The sequence below is a fragment of the Procambarus clarkii genome, chromosome 10 (assembly GCF_040958095.1).
Source record: "Procambarus clarkii isolate CNS0578487 chromosome 10, FALCON_Pclarkii_2.0, whole genome shotgun sequence".
Classification (NCBI taxonomy): Eukaryota; Metazoa; Arthropoda; class Malacostraca; order Decapoda; family Cambaridae; genus Procambarus; species Procambarus clarkii.
Window position 1 is genome coordinate 54061613 of NC_091159.1, and position 21061 is coordinate 54082673.

At 42.9% G+C, this 21061-nt stretch overlaps 1 protein-coding gene and 1 long non-coding RNA gene across 6 annotated transcripts in view; one reads left to right on the plus strand and one right to left on the minus strand.

The window, feature by feature from the left end:
* Positions 1-21061, minus strand: part of msps (msps cytoskeleton-associated protein 5) — a 122585-nt gene that overhangs the window by 99764 nt on the left and 1760 nt on the right. For 4 of the 5 annotated variants that reach the window (XM_045769428.2, XM_069322079.1, XM_045769447.2 and 1 more), the window contains exon 2: positions 16131-16334. The gene's annotated coding sequence lies outside the window, so the exon portion shown is untranslated. Of the gene's footprint in view, positions 1-16130; positions 16338-21061 lie in introns of all 5 variants that reach the window. The other variant, XM_069322078.1, reaches the window with a different exon arrangement.
* The window catches only part of LOC123774815 (uncharacterized), a 32763-nt gene continuing 12079 nt past the window's right edge, over positions 378-21061 (plus strand). Inside the window, exon 1 of the long non-coding RNA XR_006774987.2 lies at positions 378-1847. This is a non-coding gene — a long non-coding RNA (uncharacterized lncRNA). The remainder of the gene's footprint in view (positions 1848-21061) is intronic.

The window sequence follows — 21061 nt, forward strand, 5'->3', positions numbered from 1 at the left end:
GCAGACAGACAGACAGACAGACAGAGACAGACAGACAGACAGACAGACAGACAGACAGACAGACAGACAGACAGACAGACAGACAGACAGACACAGACAGACAGACAGACAGACAGACAGACAGACAGACAGACAGACAGACAGACAGACAGACAGACAGACACAGAGTAGACAAAGACGGAGGGATGGGGGGGGGGGTTAGAGAGGAGGAGGAACAAGAAGAAACAAACAAACTACACAATAAAAAAAAACAGAAACAGAGCAACAAAAGACCCGCCATTAACTTCTCTTTCTCTCCCTTACCCAACCCACCTCCCTCCCTCACCCTCTTCCTCCCACCCTCCCTTCACCCCCTTCCATCCCCTCTAACCACGAGACAACACATACGGGTGGGCAGGACTGAGGGGAGTGTGTAACCAGAGATAACGGTGGGCGAGGCTGAGGGTACGGGGCACGGTGGGTGAGGGGAGGAGAGGTAGAGAGAGAGAGAGAGAGAGGGGGAGACACAGAGAGGGCCGTCAGTAGCACCCCTCGCTCACACTCCCCTCACAATTGGCAGTAACAAGGGGAATGAGGGCTGGCGACACATAAATGGCGCCACGGGCAGCGTTGGGGACCAGTAGCCAGCAGCGGGTCCCAGGGCGGGCTGCCCCCTCCGCCAGGGGCTTCTCCTCGCCGGCCTCCCTCCAGCAGCAGCAGGAACATCACCACGAAGACCAGCCGTAACAAGAGGAAGGATGACCCGAGGGGCAGGTGTCGTGGCGACCGGGCGCTGCTCCTGGGCATGGATGGAGGAACTAGCAGCACCAGAACGAAGAAGCAGGAGAACGACGAGGGAACAGATCGATAACTTTGGAAGAAAGTTGTTAAGAAAGTCTCACAAGACATCAAGAATGCAACAAAATACTGCTGGTGACGAATCTTTTCTGCCTCACACCTCATTTCCGGTTGTTCCAGTTGCCTTTCCCCCGTCACAGAATTCCTTCAACCAGTACGACCCAATGATTCTCTCCCCCCTCATCTACCTCTACTTCAACCACTCCAAACCAGCGCTTAATTCTCTCTGAGAACCTCAATTACGGCTTCACATAACCGAAGCTCAAAACTGCCGTGTATATGTCCTGTCACTGAGGGAGGACCGAACACAGCAAGTGTCCAGGGAGCGGCAACCAGCGACAACGCTACCAGAGGGACAATGGCCGCTACGGTGAGACACAAGTGTGGCCCACGTTAAGAGGACTGGAGCCAGGTGACCTCGCGTCCTTATCACTACACGGAAACACTCAACGACTCAACGCTTACCTGAGGCCGCCTCATGGACGGCTATGGAGGAGAATGTGTGTTCAAGAGAACCCTCTCCCGCTCTGAATCCCAGCACTCGGACGTCACCTCACAATGGCCAGGTCTATAGCCCAGACGTCACCTCACACTGGCCAGGTCTCAGCGCCCAGACGTACCCTCACACTGGCCAGGTCTCAGCGCCCAGACGTACCCTCACACTGGCCAGGTCTCAGCGCCCAGACGTCCCCTCACACTGCCGTCTTGACGTCACCCTCAGCACTTGACGTCACCCCCAGCAGGGCGGCTCACAGCGAGGTCAGGTCACTACTAACGCAGTAGTCCAACCTTGAAGGAAGCGATCATGACGGCACCAGGGGACAAATTTATTTAACTCAGACACATCACCAGAGAGTGAATGGCAGAACCACGAACCCAGGAAATGAAAAAGTGCAGATAAAGAAGATATCTCAAAGTGAATGAAGACATCGCGAGGAGGAAGGCTGGAGAGAGAGAGACGAGGAGCGGAGAGAAGGTCAAGGAACCACTACAACGTGAGCCACTCTCAGGTAAGTTGTCTCTCGTGTTATACTGTTCATTTGAGAGTTAAGTTGGGAATTAAAGTGCGAGTGTGTGTGTGTGGGGGAGGCTCAGGGGAACATTTTCGTGTTATACTCATCTATTCAGAAGTTAGGGTTCAGGAGAGCTGAAGATCGGTCCTGCCGACAAATATAGATCATTACTAACCTTATTTTGCAAACAAAATAAGAGCTGCTGCTCTTGGACCCCAGCATTCCCACCCGTCCGGTCATCTAAAGCAATGACTACCTAACCTAAATTTCTATCATATATATATATATTACTTTTGATAGTCTTGGAGTTGACTTCTAGTTTCCTGTCCTCACATATGTCCCAAGCCTCCACCTGGATCCTCGCCCTCATGAGAACCTGTGAACCTCTCCTGTTTTTCTTCCCCTCAGTATATCCCAGACACTTGGGCTGGACGGTAGAGCGACGGCCTCGCTTCATGCAGGTCGGTGTTCAATCCCCGACCGTCCAAGCGATTGGGCACCATTCCTTCCCCCCTTCCCATCCCAAATCCTTATCCTGACTCCTTCCAATTAAGTGCTACTGGCTTGGCGCTTCTCCTGATAGGGAAATACAGAGGGAATGGAAATATGTATTTTATATCTAAAAAAACCGGGAACCGGGCCCGGTTCCGACCAGGCCTCCTAGGTTGCTGGACTGATGAACTAGGCTGTTGGAGGCGGCTGCTCGCAGCCTGTAGAGGCGTTTATGAGTTCTCTCTCTTGAGCACCGTGCGTACTCTAGACTCCTAAAGGATGTTATGATATTCGTCAGTGTTAGTGTATTTGGCTGTTGATAACAGCTATTAATGTGTCTCTGGGTTATATCTGATGAGGATTGATTGATTGATTGTTGCCGCCGAAGGCGGCTAGTTTATTGTGCACCCCATACTCATCCTGCTGAGCGGTAGCGCAAAAGCATTACAGAGGGCACAAAAGGTCTTTATCAGACCTCATCTTAGATTATTTGATGAGGATGGGTTATATCTGTTCCTATGTCTTCCTCTTCAGTAGTTTTAGGGATGTGGTTCACAGTCGTTGTGTACGGTCCTGTTGTTGGTTTCTTAATTGTTACCTGTCCCCCCACCTCCCTCTTTGTTCATCATCTTACACTTGCTGGTGTTGAATTCCAGTAGCCATTTATGAGAACGAATAAGTACTCCGCTTGTTTAATCTTCACACACACACACACACACACGCGCGCGCACACACATTCTTGGGTTATTACACGGGGGGGGGGGGGGGGGGCGCAGTTATAGTCAGGTGTTCTGGCAGATATACAAGTGTTCAGGGAAATATGTAACATTCATGTACATATTACGGGCTATTCATGCCCGTGCTACCTCTTGGGTTAGGGGGGGTAGAAATAGCCTAAGCTACTCTATCCCTTTGAGATGTATTTATTGCTTATCTCAATAAACATACTTGAACTTGAACCTCTTGGGTGGCTTAATCTTTATCAATCATCAATCTATGTACATTCTACGGGATCACCATAGCCCGTGCTACATGGACATTTCGTTCTGAGTAGCTAAATCTAAAACAATAACAACATATGTACATTCGTATGGTGATTTAAGTGTTCAAGTCAATTTCTCAACGTTCAGACAGATATCCGCGCTTTCCGTGAAATAGTGATGCGTTCACGGGTTCTATCTGTGCGTTCGGTTAGATAGTTGTGCGTTTAGGGTGTGCAACGGTGTTCATTAGGATGTGTGCACGTTCAGGATTACATCTGTGACGTTCAGAATTACAACTGTACATCCAGGAATGTATATAAGTTCAAAGGGATATATATATGCAAGTTCAGAGGGCTTTCTCAAGGTTTTTGCGGCTGTCTGAAGCTTCAAACGGTTCTAGGGGGCTGTCTGTAGGTTCAGAGGACTATACGGTGGTTCTAGAGGGCTGTCTGTAGATTCAGATGATTGCACAATGGTTCTAGAGGGCTGTCTGTAGGTTCAGAGGACTATACGGGGTTCTAGAGTCTGTAGGTTCATGGGTTAATATACCAGGGTTCAGAGGGCTATATGTTGGTTTCTTCGGCTGTGTGCAGGTTCATAACGCTATATATATGTAGGTTCATGGGGGGGGGGGGCCTACGTGTAGTTCTTGGGGGACGTGTGTAGGTACAGGATTACACATGTGTGCTTAGTGGGACGTTTATGAAGCGGCTGTGTTCAACCAGTGTGCCAGAGATAATGAGCTCAGGCGGATATGTATGCGTATACACCGGTGTATATGTATGCGCATACGCTCTTCCTTTCGTAAGACCATATGGGAGCTTGACGCTCGCAGGCACGATCTCAGCTCTCGTCAATGTATTACCTGGGAGTTTACCTGTAGCCCGTTCCCAGAGTTCTTCTTCCTCCTGGAGACTGGCACCACCCTTGATCTAAAAGGTTGTTGCTTATATATATAATATATGACATACTATACTATACTAGACCTACGAAAGATATAAGGATAGGTTAGGTAGCTTTCTCGAGCGCTCTTCAAAATAAACAGTAGAAAACGTGAACCATTTTTTGGAGGGGTTACAACGATAGATGTATTGTGTACGGGGGCGCCATACTGACTCTAGGTGTACCGTCAGTGTTGGGTGACTGGTTGTTAACCAGCACGTAAGGGACACACACTGGTATGTAGTCATGGGCGGATTTTCCAATTAGTGTCACCGTCCAGGTAGGGGGGGGGGAGGCAGGGGGGCGGTGGTTGAATATTGATTTAGTTCACCTGGCCGGCATCTCCTCCCTGTGAACCTTGCCTCCTCCTCCTCTACCTGGCCAGGGGCTAGGCCTAGATAAACACAGAAACTTATATTATCTCTGTGCTTGTTTTAATGTGCCTGTACTCGAGGGTAGTCAAGTGCGATAACTGAACTCCCACACACACACACACTCACTCACTCACTCACTCACTCGCACTCGCACTCTCACTCTCTCTCTCTCTCTCTCTCTCTCTCTCTCTCTCTCTCTCTCTCTCTCTCTCTCTCTCTCTCTCTCTCTCTCTCTCTCTCTCTCTCTCTCTCTCTCTCTCTCCATGTTTCCTCGAGAAGATGGTTTCCGTTCCAAGAGTACGATAATGTAGTTTTTTTGTGCGTTAAGGGTGTGGTCATAGGCCTATACGCGGTCGAGGAGAGGACGCCTAAAAAAACAATAAGTCCAAGAGCTTAAAAAAATAAACTATGCACCTCTCTACGTCATCGCTACTCTATAAACAAACCTGACCTGACCTGACCTGACATTGCCTAACCTAACGAACGTATAAGATATCAGATGTTCTCATTTTCTCACCGATGCATCACATTAATGTGATTTTTATAATTTTGCGTTTTATGCCGTCACAAAGACGTTATAAGGGTGATGGCGACCCGTAATTCCTGGCGCGGAGAGACCTCTACCCGTCCAGTTACTGGGACAGACAGACAGACATACCAAGCAATGGATATGAAAATATCTTTAAGGTGAACATTGTTGAAAACAGGAGCTGATTACATGTTTATGTCACATTTTCGTGTACATAGAGTGGTGGTACACACATGGTGTACACAGAGTGGAGGTACACACACACATCGTGAACATGGTGTGAGATAAAGTACATAATGTACCTGGTTGATGGGGTTCTGGGAGTTCTTCTACTCCCCAAGCCCGGCCCGAGGCCAGGCTTGACTTGTGAGAGTTTGGTCCACCAGGCTGTTGCTTGGAGTGTACAATTATTTATTCAGCGTCAAAGCTTCACATACAGAACAGTCTTAGTGGCTTTGATGAATAAAAATAAAATACTTATAACGTACTGGAATCTTCAATACACTAAGCTTAATTTGCACATCAAAAAGCTCATATCCACCCTGTGGGCGGAGCCGTAAAGGTTACAGAGTTATGCAAGTGAGTTCAGAAACTGAACCTTAATGTCTGTTTAAGTTATTTACATAGGCGGTGACCTAGTTACATTCTGATTGGATTTGTCTATCATGACTCATGACCCCTTGCACGCGTCCAGTGGGCGGCGGGGGAAAGGTTAGTCACACAATGAGTTCAAAATATTGGCTATAGCTATATGACCAATGAGTTTAAAATATTGGCTATAGCCTATACGACCAATGAGTTCAAAATATTGGCTATAGCTATACGACCAATGAGTTTAAAATATTGGCTATAGCCTATACGACCAATGAGTTCAAAATATTGGCTATAGCTATACGACCAATGAGTTCAAAATATTGGCTATAGCTATACGACCAATGAGTTTAAAATATTGGCTATAGCCTATACGACCAATGAGATCAAAATATTGGCTATAGCTATACGACCAATGAGTTTAAAATATTGGCTATAGCCTATACGACCAATGAGTTCAAAATATTGGCTATAGCTATACGACCAATGAGTTCAAAATATTGGCTATAGCTATACGACCAATGAGTTCAAAATATTGGCTATAGCTATACGACCAATGAGTTCAAAATATTGGCTATAGCTATACGACCAATGACTTCAAAATATTGGCTATAGCTATACGACCAATGACTTCAAAATATTGGCTATAGCCTATACGACCAATGAGTTCAAAATGCAAGCTGTAGCCTATGCATCGAAAGGACTAAAAAAAGTAGGTGCAGCTTATGCACTATTATCTACAAGAGTCACACACGGGAAGAGGAGACAAAGTGGTCTCCAGTACCCACCTGTGTGACAAGGAGAGAGAGAGATAGAGAGGAAGAGACCAATCTCGCCATTTAAGGTCTCGCCAGCAGGGAGCAGGAGGAGGAGGTAGAGACGGTTGGGAGGGGGTGGGGGGTCACACACCTGACTGGAGGTCAAGACATCACGCCACCACCTGAGGGCCATATATATATATATATATATATATATATATATATATATATATATATATATATATATATATATATATATATATATATATACATATATATATATATATATATATATATATATATATATATATACATATATATACATATATATATATATATATATATATATATATATATATATATATATATATACATATATATACATATATATACATATATATATATATATATATATATATATATATATATATATATATATATATATATATATATATATATATATATATACTCCCCCGCGATAACAGCTTGATGGTTAAATGCAACCTCAGAATACTGAGAAAAAACAAATTGTACCACTTACGGGCTATTCATGCCCGTGCCACCTCTTGGGTGGCTTAATCTTTATCAATCAATCTATATATATATATATATATATATATATATATATATATATATATATATATATATATATATATATATATATATATATATATATATATATATATATATATATATATATATATTATTAAACATGACCGAAAAAGTAAGATTAATAATTCTAACACGAATTGTCTCAATATTTCTTATGTTTCTTTTCACTGTCGATGGTAATTGAAAAATCAATTCTCCAAAATTCATTTTTATTTCTAGTCTATCTCCCCTAGTTTATATCCTTTTTTGTAACAAGTTTAAATAATAAAATAAACACATATAAGGGGGTGGTAGTAGAAGACCATATGTGCCAGCGCACGTGGGAGCCCCACGAGGCTCCCCCCCGGGTGCTGCATATCCTCTTCTTCCAGGCTGAGGGTCCCTTCAAACAACCAGAGGCAGTTTAATTTTTTATGGATATTTACCATTGTGTGTAAATACCTCGTAACGCCTAGTGAAGGAAGGAAGGAAATTATTAGGAGGAAAGCGCCAAGCCATTACGACTATATAGCACTTGGAAGGGGTCAGGATAAGGATTTGGGATGGAACGGGGGAGGGAAGGAATAGTGCCCAACCACTTGTGGACGGTCGGGGATTGAACGCCGACCTGCATGAAGCGAGACCGTCGCTCTACCGTCCAGCCCACTAAATCACTCAGTCTTTCAATTTTATTTCGACAGCTCATCAACATGACACCTTCAGGATAATACACAAGACACAGGATACTATGCTTTGATTACATGTATAAACATACATGTATATATGTATAGGTTCCCTTCACTCTATGATTAAGTAGTACTTAAGAATAGAAAGTGACGGAGTACAGGGGTCAGGTGATTGTTGACTGAATATATATCTATATATCTTCCTTTTGGGTAAAAAAATAAAAGAGGGCCATCAAAGAATTGTATGTTTGAAGTGAAATTCATTTGAGTGTTCATTTTCTGTGACCAGTTCTCGAATGAATGCAAGTTCATGTGTTTTGTGCCTCATTTGACCCCCATGGTACGTATTCACCTAGTTGTGCTTGTGTGTGGCGGTTAAGCTCTGGCTCCTTGGTCCCGCCTCGTGTGATGATAGTGGTGCCTGTTACCATGTCCTGGTGATTCACGGGTGGTATTGTGATGGCAAGAGTGGCGTTTGCTTAATTTCTACGATGTGTTAGACGCCTATACTCAGAGTATTAATAATGTCCAATATAACACATATTTGGGAGCGTACCGTCTCTGGAATTGTACTTGAATTGATATACTAAAGTCATGTATATTGATATACTGACACTTCGGTTTGTCAGTGGAAGGCGGAAATCTTATTTTCAATAAAACCTTATTGTTCCTGTGCTGTTATCTGGCCAGGTTCTACTACCATTGTTGTTATCTGGTCAGGTTCTACTACCATTGTTGTTATCTGGTCAAGTTCTACTACCATTGTTGTTATCTGGTCAGGTTCTACTACCATTGTTATCTGTCCACGTCCTACCACCAGTCCTGTTATCTAGTCAAATTCTACCACCAGTCCTGTTATCTGGCCATTCTTTGTCTCTGTATATAGTCGTTTGCGTCAGCTGATCCTTCGTCTGGGGAATAACTTGATAAAATAAAATTTGCAATGAATATTCAATATTTTTTTTAGGGAGACAAGCGAACCGAATTTTGTTTAATTAATCCTGCTTCATATACTCACGTGGTTGTGCTTGCGGGGGTTGAGCTTTGGCTCTTTGGTCCCTCTTCTTAATAGTCAATCAACAGGTGTACAGGTTCCTGAGCCTATTGGGCTCTATCATATCATGTGTGCGTGTTGCTTGCTTGCTTGCACACACCTATTTGTGCCTGCAGGATGCATGCATGTAACATAACCATTGCATTTTTTTACGGAGTGGTAGTGAAGAGAACGGGTTCACCCGTGAGAGAGTGGAGCAGCTCCCACCAGGGCGTCGGAGCGGTGCCTTCAGGAGACAGGTCCTCCAAGGAGTGACTCACCACTTCACCCACTCTTCTTGTCCTCTCTCTAGTTCCTTTTCATCCCTCTCTGTCTTCTCCCTTTCCCGTCTTTTCATTTCCGTCCACCAATACACCAAATACATCAGCCTCCCCCCCCTCCTCCCTTCCATACCCCAGGGAAAATAACAGACATTGTGGCTATTACCAAATTAGCCGCCTATCTGCAGACTATCCGACCCCTTAATCCTATTTCATGTAGTCTTGGCTTGAATTGTCTTGCAAAATTTGTAGATAATAACAAGTGTTTGCTATTTAAACTTACTTTCTAAGTTCAATTCGAAATCCTTACGAAATATTCGGTTTTATATTGGCTGGATGTATCTAAAAGTTAAATAAATAAAAAAACATTAAAAGGAAGTCAGAGTCAATCGGACGCATCGGGACACAGGGCCGCTTTGTGGGCGGGAGAAAGCTCTTTTGTTTTTGTTTACATTTATTGTTTTTTACCGCCAATAGTACATTGAATACTACCGCCTTTTATCAGAACATGTCAGTCAATCTTCCGTCTGTTTGTCTTTGTCTAGGTAAGGGGTCAGCTGCCTTAGGATGCAGTAACATTATAAACCATTGTTATGGCATTACTGAGTCCAGCTGGATGTATACTGTATGAGTCCTGCTTGTTGTATACTGTACTCACCTAGTTGTGTTTGCGGGGGTTGAGCTCTGGCTCTTTGGTCCCGCCTCTCAACCGTCAATCAACAGGTGTACAGATTCCTGAGCCTATTGGGCTCTATCATATCTACACTTGAAACTGTGTATGGAGTCAGCCTCCACCACATCACTTCCTAATGCATTCCATTTGTCAACCACTCTGACACTAAAAAGTTCTTTCTAATATCTCTATGGCTCATTTGGGCACTCAGTTTCCACCTGTGTCCCCTTGTGCGTGTGCCCCTTGTGTTAAATAGACTGTCTTTATCTACCCTATCAATTCCCCTCAGAATCTTGAATGTGGTGATCATGTCCCCCCTAACTCTTCTGTCTTCCAGCGAAGTGAGGTTTAATTCCCGTAGTCTCTCCTCGTAGCTCATACCTCTCAGCTCGGGTACTAGTCTGGTGGCAAACCTTTGAACCTTTTCCAGTTTAGTCTTATCCTTGACTAGATATGGACTCCATGCTGGGGCTGCATACTCCAGGATTGGCCTGACATATGTGGTATACAAAGTTCTGAATGATTCTTTACACAAGTTTCTGAATGCCGTTCGTATGTTGGCCAGCCTGGCATATGCCGCTGATGTTATCCTCTTGATATGTGCTGCAGGAGACAGGTCTGGCGTGATATCAACCCCCAAGTCTTTTTCCTTCTCTGACTCCTGAAGAATTTCCTCTCCCAGATGATACCTTGTATCTGGCCTCCTACTCCCTACACCTATCTTCATTACATTACATTTGGTTGGGTTAAACTCTAACAACCATTTGTTCGACCATTCCTTCAGCTTGTCTAGGTCTTCTTGAAGCCTCAAACAGTCCTCTTCTGTTTTAATCCTTCTCATAATTTTAGCATCGTCCGCAAACATTGAGAGAAATGAATCGATACCCTCCGGGAGATCATTTACATATATCAGAAATAAGATAGGACCGAGTATAGAGCCCTGTGGGACTCCACTGGTGACTTCACGCCAATCGGAGGTCTCACCCCTCACCGTAACTCTCTGCTTCCTATTGCTTAGATACTCCCTTATCCACTGGAGCACCTTACCAGCTACACCTGCCTGTCTCTCCAGCTTATGTACCAGCCTCTTATGCGGTACTGTGTCAAAGGCTTTCCGACAATCCAAGAAAATGCAGTCCGCCCAGCCCTCTCTTTCTTGCTTAATCTTTGTCACCTGATCGTAGAATTCTATCAAGCCTGTAAGGCAAGATTTACCCTCCCTGAACCCATGTTGGCGATTTGTCACGAAGTCCCTTCTCTCCAGATGTGTTACCAGGTTTTTTCTCACGATCTTCTCCATCACCTTGTATGGTATACAAGTCAAGGACACTGGCCTGTAGTTCAGTGCCTCTTGCCTGTCGCCCTTTTTGTATATTGGAACCACATTCGCCGTCTTCCATATTTCTGTATGAGTCCTGCTGGGTGTATACTGTATGAGTCCTGCTGGGTGTATACTGTATGAGTCCTGCTGGATGTATACTGTATGAGTCCTGCTGGGTGTATACTGTATGAGTCCTGCTGGGTGTATACTGTTTGAGTCCTGCTGGATGTATACTGTTTGAGTCCTGCTGGATGTATACTGTATGAGTCCTGCTGGGTGTATACTGTTTGAGTCCTGCTGGATGTATACTGTATGAGTCCTGCTGGGTGTATACTGTAATGAGTCTTGCTGGGTGTATACTGTAATGAGTCTTGCTGGGTGTATACTGTATGAGTCCTGCTGGATGTATACTGTTTGAGTCCTGCTGGATGTATACTGTTTGAGTCCTGCTGGATGTATACTGTTTGAGTCCTGCTGGATGTATACTGTTTGAGTCCTGCTGGATGTATACTGTATGAGTCCTGCTGGGTGTATACTGTAATGAGTCTTGCTGGGTGTATACTGTATGAGTCCTGCTGGGTGTATACTGTTTGAGTCCTGCTGGGTGTATACTGTAATGAGTCCTGCTGGGTGTATACTGTATGAGTCCTGCTGGGTGTATACTGTAATGAGTCTTGCTGGGTGTATACTGTTTGAGTCCTGCTGGATGTATACTGTTTGAGTCCTGCTGGGTGTATACTGTATGAGTCCTGCTGGGTGTATACTGTATGAGTCCTGCTGGGTGTATACTGTAATGAGTCTTGCTGGGTGTATACTGTAATGAGTCCTGCTGGGTGTATACTGTATGAGTCCTGCTGGGTGTATACTGTAATGAGTCCTGCTGGGTGTATACTGTATGAGTCCTGCTGGGTGTATACTGTAATGAGTCCTGCTGGGTGTATACTGTTTGAGTCCTGCTGGATGTATACTGTATGAGTCCTGCTGGGTGTATACTGTAATGAGTCCTGCTGGGTGTATACTGTATGAGTCCTGCTGGGTGTATACTGTAATGAGTCCTGCTGGGTGTATACTGTTTGAGTCCTGCTGGATGTATACTGTTTGAGTCCTGCTGGGTGTATACTGTATGAGTCCTGCTGGGTGTATACTGTAATGAGTCTTGCTGGGTGTATACTGTAATGAGTCCTGCTGGGTGTATACTGTATGAGTCCTGCTGGGTGTATACTGTATGAGTCCTGCTGGGTGTATACTGTATGAGTCCTGCTGGGTGTATACTGTATACAGTCCGTCCTCCAAACAAAGACCCAAAGTCCATTCCATGCACCCGCCAACCCCCGTGTTTATGAATAAAAAACGGTTTACACACGACGCACAACTGATGACGTTCGAACACTTCCGGAACAAGTGCTTCACTGACGACTTTTGTTCGAACCACAACGCTGTAAATGCTTCACCCACATACTACAAATACAAATAATCGCCAACAGAACCTAAACACCTAACCTAACCTATGCCTATACATGCACACTATGCTAATATATTATAATATTAATTTATATTTGAGAATATTCCCGTTTTGAATGAACAGCATGTAATAATTTATGAATGCGTCTGTGGGGTCGACCGCTGGATGTAATGGACTCGAGTCGAGGACAGGTTGCTGTAGGGAGCGGCCGGCACAGCTGTGCTGTCAGGAGCAGAGGAAAGGGCGACACACCTGCGCTGATTGCTTGTGGTGCAGGGGAGGTAGGGGTGGGTAGGGAAGGGGAGGGGTGAGGGGTTGAAGCAGCGCTTGAGTTGAGGTTGAGGAGGAGGAGGAGGTAGTGGGGGTGGGATGTACAGCATGCGTGAGAATATTAGATGACGTGGGAAGTTGTGGGGTGACAGTCAGAGGTCACATGGGAGGGATTGGGTGGAGGGTGTTATCGTTTATCCCAGGTGGTGGTAGTTGGGTGTGTATGTGGGGTGTAGGTGTGAGGAGGGTGAGGGATAAAAGTGATGGTGATAAAGACAGAGAAGATAAATGGTGAGGAATGAGGTTATGTAGACTGCTTTTAGAGAAGAAAATAGTAGAGGTGGTGGTGCTTTGCTATTTTACTAACAGTGACTAAGAAGGAAGGAAGCCTAGCTCTTTATCCTTCGCCTGCCAGGCATTCTGCAACTCTGGCGTTACCTAAACTTTTTGACATTCGAATTCTCTGTCATATCTGCTATTGAGATTGCAGATGGAGGTGGCTTCCACGGCTTCTTCTTTCATAGCATCACACTTGTTGACCACCTATAAAAGATACGAGTATTTTATGTTTCCTTGACTCTATGTGACTTTCCAGCGTCCATCTATGTCCTCTTTTCCAATTGTTTCTCAATTTAAAGCTGTTCTTGTTCATTGTGTCTGTTCATCTTAGTATTTTTTATGTTGTGGTCATATTCCCTCTGCTGCCTCTCCTTTAAAGTTGTGAGATTGAGCTCTCTTAATGTGTCCTAGAAGTGCAGTCCTCGTCTCCTCAGCCTTACCACCTGATCTCACACCGTTGTTTTCCTTCGTAAAATACATGGGTAAACAACAATTTGGTTTAGGCCTTACCCCTTACCGACATGACATCTTCAAACTGCACCTTTGCACCTTTTGAACCAAGGGATTACTATTACTTTCTCGACCACTTCAGAGTAAGTCATGAGAAAGTCTGTTCCGGGGCCTCTGGACATTTCCGGGCTACGAATTTAACATTTCTTTTAGTGTCTTTTTTCCCCTCCAATTCTTTCTCCAGGACTTGTAAATAAGTCAGGTCCTTGCCTTACTGTAGCCTCATGGGTATAGTCTCTCTCTCTTCTTTCTCACCGTTTCTTGTGTCGCACGAATACTAAAAACTAATTTTTTTTTTTAAACACTTTGGAAAATACGTATTTGGAAAACTAGTGTAAACTGTGAATACCTAATATAAATAATGGTTTAGTTGTCCTAACGGACGTATCACACTATTGTTTCTAAATTCCCTAATGACGACATAATTTATAGCCATTCAAATGGATTCAATGCCCGTTTGGACCTAATCAGAAGGCGCAGTGCCATTTATTACATATTCACTGAATTTAATATAACTTTAAACCTATTTAGTCGATTCAAAATATTTCAAAACTTATTGGCGGATTTAATTCCTCTTTTGGACCTATACACTATAGGGTTAATGCTTTATATGGATTCCTCATTGCATTCTTTACCCTCTTGCACCTATACACTAAGTTTAATATACCTTGAAAGCCTGATTTTATCAAGGCCCTTAGAATTCAATTCCAAATTATGGTGTGAGGATCCTTTGTGTTGTGAGGGCGTTCCCATGGGTTACAGAGCCTTGTAAACCTGGTTCTCGGTATCCTTTTAGGGTTCAACAGCCGCCCCCTCTGTCATCCACGAGCACACGCCGTCTGTGTGGGTTTTGTCATGTTCTCATGCACGAAGTTCACGTTCCCGGTGCATTGCAGTTATTGTCTGTTTTTTTTTTATGTGTTCGTGCTTTGTGTTCGAGTGTTGTGTTATGGGTCAGTGTGTTGTGTTATGCGTTCGTGTGTTTTGTCATTGTGTTCGCGTGCTTTGTTATACCTCCGTGTCTTATGTGTTCGTGTGTTTTGTTATGTGTTTGTTATGCGTCCGTGTGTTGTGTTCGTATTTACTATTTGTATCTGCAGAATCGAGCTATTAGGTCAGTAGAGTAAAGTTGGACGTAGCGCACGCGGGTGATCCTAGTAAATATCCAGCAGGACCCATACAGTATATATATAGCAGGACTCACAGTAAATATCCAGCAGGATTCATACAATATATATCTTCACGACTTATACAGTATACATCCAGCAGGACTCATACGACAACCCGTCCTTTAAACAAAGCCCAAAGTCCATTCCATGCACCCGCCAAACCCCCTGTTTATGAATGAAAAACGGTTTAAACACGACTCACAACTGATGACGTCCGAACACTTCCGGAACAAGTGCTTCACTGCAGCCCGTCTTCCAAACAAAGATCCAAAAGTGATTCCATGCACCCGCCAAACCCCCTGTTTATGAATGAAAAGCGGTTTACACACGACTCACAACTGCTGACGTTCGAACATATCCGGAACAAGTGTTTCACTGACGAATTTTGTTCGAATCACAACGCTATAAATCCTTCACCCACGTACTACAAATACAAATAATCGCCAACAGAACCTAAACACCTAACCTAACCTAACCTATGTCTATATATGCACAATATGCTAATATAAAAAAATATTCATTTACATTTGAGAAAATTCCTGTTTTGAATGAACAGTATGTTAAAATTTTCGAATGCGCCTGTGGGGTCGATCGCTGGATGTAATGGACTTGAGTCGAGGACGGGTTGTTCACTGACGACTTTTGTTCGAACCACACCGCTGTAAATGCTTCACCCACGCACTACAAATACAAATACTGTAATCGCCAACAGAATCTAAAGACCTAACCTTAACCTAACCAGTGCCTAAATATGCACAATATGTGAAACGACTTGCTTAGCAATAGAGTTGTTAATGAATGGACCAAACTATAAAGTAGCTGTTAAATAAATACTTTAATAATAGTTTGAGTAGATGGCTTTCAAAAGCAAAATAAATAGGGATTTAAATATGACCAGATAGATTACCTAAGTACAAATAATTAGGTATTTAAATAGGACCTAGATAGGACACACGAGGAAGACATAATTTGGTGTTTAAATTGGACCAATTTCGATACGCAGGACAAAATAATATGTATAAATAGGGGCCAGATAGGATACACAAGTAAAATAATTAGGTGTTTAAATGGGCCCAGACAAATGACATCAGTACCGTAATTAGGTGTTTAAATAGGACCGGCCTGGCATAGCCACTAGTATTCCTTTATTCATATTTTTTTTTATAAAACCATCTCGATAGACCTTTTGAATCGAGAACTTGCACAAGCCTATAAAATCCCTGAAGAGTTAAGAGAAACTTGAGGGTGATCTCAGGATTCCCCTTGGCCCCCTTACCTCGTCTTGCTGGAGAGGTCTTGGATCCTCTTGTGGTGAACCTCGATCCTCCTCCTCCTGCGATATTCACTTGTTTATAGTCGCCGGACCCAAAACATTGATTTTGTTATGATTGTTCTACTATTTTCACCTTTGTCACAAACCACCTCTTATTCGACACCCGTGGCATTCACAACGATTTGTTTTAATAAACATAAAGTTATTCTGCTTTAATTCACAAATAATGAAGTAAATTAGTTACCACTCAAAACTCGCGCATCGTACGATAGCTCTAATCTCATCAATAACGAGTAAAATATTGAAATAACGGTATTATTACCCCAATGACAACGATGATAATGAAACTAATTACATCCGACATCAAGAATAACAATCAAAAAATATATAAACCAATATATATATATATGAAAAATCCTCATACATCGCGCAGAACCAGTTTGAAAGGCTACAGTTTCTCCAAGCCTAATTTGGCCCTAGCCACGGATGTGGGTGGGTGGTGGACCGGCTCCATGGACCAGACCACGGCCAGACACACACCTCCGTGTCCTCTGGACACTGTCCACCTCCTCAGTACACGGCTCAACAAATCACCAGCTGCGTGGTAACCACACACACACACACACACACACACACACACACACACACACACACACACACACACACACACACACACACACACACACACACACACACACACACACCCGCTGTAACTAAATGATCAAGGAGAATCTTCTATCCAATCAGAAGCAGGCAAGAAATCACCAAACCAGCAAGCACCTAGCAAATTAATACTGATTAATATATTCAGAATTCACTAGCAACTCTATGTCATACATCAACTCATACACTTGGTCATACATCAACTCATACAGCTGTTCATACACCAACTCATACAGCTGTTTATACACCAACTCATACAGCTGGTCATACACGAACTCACACAGCTGTTCAATAGACCAATTCATACAGGTGGCCATACACCAATTCATACACCAACTCATACAGCCGGTCACAACAAGCCGACTAACTCCTGGGTACTCACATCTACAGCTCGGTGAACAGGGGCATTAAGCTTAGGTGAGGAAACGCGACCAACCACTTCTGTCCCGCCCAGGATTCGAACCCAGAATTTCCGATTATGAGTCGAGAACGGACCCGACTGTACTACCAGGGATACCATAGAGAACAAACAATAATAAAACAAACATAAGGCCACATCCAAAACAAACATAGGGCCACACTCAAACATATGGCCACGCTCAAACATATGGCCACACTCAAACATATGGCCACACTCAAACATATGGCCACACTCAAACATAGGGCCACACTCAAACATAGGGCCACACTCAAACATATGGCCACACTCAAACATATGGCCACACTCAAACATATGGCCACACTCAAACATATGGCCACGCTCAAACATATGGCCACACTCAAACATAGGGCCACACTCAAACATAGGGCCACACTCAAACATATGGCCACATTCAAACATATGGCCACACTCAAAACATAGGGCCACACTCAAACATATGGCCACGCTCAAACATATGGCCACACTCAAACATAGGGTCACACTCAAACATAGGGCCACACTCAAACATATGGCCACACTCAAACATAGGGCCACACTCAAACATAGGGCCACACTCAAACATATGGCCACACTCAAACATATGGCCACACTCAAAACATAGGGCCACACTCAAACATATGGCCACGCTCAAACATATGGCCACACTCAAACATATGGCCACACTCAAACATATGGCCACACTCAAACATATGGCCACACTCAAAACATAGGGCCACACTCAAACATATGGCCACACTCAAACATATGGCCACACTCAAAACATAGGGCCACACTCAAACATATGGCCACGCTCAAACATATGGCCACACTCAAACATAGGGTCACACTCAAACATAGGGCCACACTCAAACATATGGCCACACTCAAACATAGGGCCACACTCAAACATATGGCCACACTCAAACATATGACCACACTCAAAACATAGGGCCACACTCAAACATATGGCCACGCTCAAACATATGGCCACACTCAAACATATGGCCACACTCAAACATAGGGTCACACTCAAACATATGGCCACACTCAAACATAGGGCCACACTCAAACATATGGCCACACTCAAAACATAGGGCCACACTCAAACATATGGACACGCTCAAACATAGGGCCACACTCAAACATATGGCCACACTCAAACATATGGCCACACTCAAAACATATGTCCACACTCAAACATATGGCCACACTCAAACATATGGCCACACTCAAACATAGGGCCACACTCAAACATATGGCCACACTCAAAACATATGGCCACACTCAAACATATGGCCACACTCAAAACATATGGCCACACTCAAAACATATGGCCACACTCAAAACATTGGGCCACACTCAAAACATTGGGCCACACTCAAAACAAACATAGGGCCACACCCATATTTTTTAGCGTGCATCACGGGATAGATCTGAGAGAAGACAAGGCGTCGCCACACTAAGTAATAAGTATATACTACAGCATAAAATATCAAACTCAAGTCACTCGTATATCCCGAGTACTTAAGTTACAGCTAGGTGAACAGCGGCATTAGGTGAAACGCTATGTGTAATTAGTATCTTAATAAAATACTGTACCTAAATACATTAACCACTGTAACGTGATCATTTGAATATAATATCTTGAATTGAATTCAATTCGTAAATTGAATTACATTTGTAATTCAATTGAGCACTTAATCTGGTAATGTGGAATTCCCTAATAATTAAATTTTTAATTCACTAATAATTAAATTTTTAATTCACTAATAATTAAATTTTTAATTCACTAATAATTAAATTTTTAATTCACTAATAATAATAAGTTGCAATAATGTTGATGATATCCGGCCATATACTTGTGGGCCGGATACTAGATATTCTTGAACCGGATACTGGATATTCTTGAACCGGATACTAGATATTCTTGTACCGGATACTGGATATTCTTAAACCGGATACTAGATATTCTTGTACCGGATACTGGATATTCTTGAACCGGATACTAGATATTCTTGTACCGGATACTGGATATTCTTAAACCGGATACTAGATATTCTTGAACCGGATACTGGATATTCTTGAACCGGATACTAAATATTCTTGAACCGGATACTAGATATTCTTGAACCGGATACTAAATATTCTTGAACCGGATACTGGATATTCTTGAACCGGATACTGGATATTCTTGAACCGAATACTAGATATTCTTGAAGCAGATACTAGATATTCTTGAACCGGATACTAGATATTCTTGAACCGGATACTAGATATTCTTGAACCGGATACTAGATATTCTTGAACCGGATACTGGATATTCTTGAACCGAATACTAGATATTCTTGAAGCAGATACTAGATATTCTTGAACCGGATACTAAATATTCTTGAACCGGATACTGGATATTCTTGAACCGGATACTAAATATTCTTGAACCGGATACTCGATATTCTTGAACCGGATACTAAATATTCTTGAACCGGATACTAGATATTCTTGAACCGGATACTAAATATTCTTGAACCGGATACTGGATATTCTTGAACCGGATACTAAATATTCTTGAACCGGATACTCGATATTCTTGAACCGGATACTGGATATTCTTGAACCGGATACTAAATATTCTTGAACCGGATACTAGATATTCTTGTACCGGATACTAGATATTCTTGAACCGGATACTCGATATTCTTGAACCGGATACTAGATATTCTTGAACCGGATACTAGATATTCTTGAACCGGATACTAGATATTCTTGAACCGGATACTCGATATTCTTGAACCGGATACTGGATATTCTTGAACCGGATACTAAATATTCTTGAACCGGATACTAGATATTCTTGAACCGGATACTCGATATTCTTGAACCGGATACTAGATATTCTTGAACCGGATACTGGATATTCTTGAACCGGATACTAGATATTCTTGAACCGGATACTAGATATTCTTGAACCGGATACTAGATATTCTTGAACCGGATACTAGATATTCTTGAACCGGATACTAGATATTCTTGAACCGGATACTCGATATTCTTGAACCGGATACTGGATATTCTTGAACCGGATACTAAATATTCTTGAACCGGATACTAGATATTCTTGAACCGGATACTCGATATTCTTGAACCGGATACTAGATATTCTTGAACCGGATACTGGATATTCTTGAACCGGATACTAGATATTCTTGAACCGGATACTAGATATTCTTGAACCGGATACTAGATATTCTTGAACCGGATACTCGATATTCTTGAACCGGATACTGGATATTCTTGAACCGGATACTAAATATTCTTGAACCGGATACTAGATATTCTTGAACCGGATACTAGATATTCTTGTACCGGATACTGGATATTCTTAAACCGGATACTAGATATTCTTGAACCGGATACTAGATATTCTTGAACCGGATACTAGATATTCTTGAACCGGATACTGGATATTCTTGAACCGGATACTAGATATTCTTGAACCGGATACTGGATATTCTTGAACCGGATACTAAATATTCTTGAACCGGATACTCGATATTCTTGAACCGGATACTGGATATTCTTGAACCGGATACTAAATATTCTTGAACCGGATACTCGATATTCTTGAACCGGATACTGGATATTCTTGAACCGGATACTAAATATTCTTGAACCGGATACTAGATATTCTTGAACCGGATACTAGATATTCTTGTACCGGATACTGGATATTCTTAAACCGGATACTAGATATTCTTGAACCGGATACTAGATATTCTTGAACCGGATACTAGATATTCTTGAACCGGATACTAGATATTCTTGAACCGGATACTCGATATTCTTGAACCGG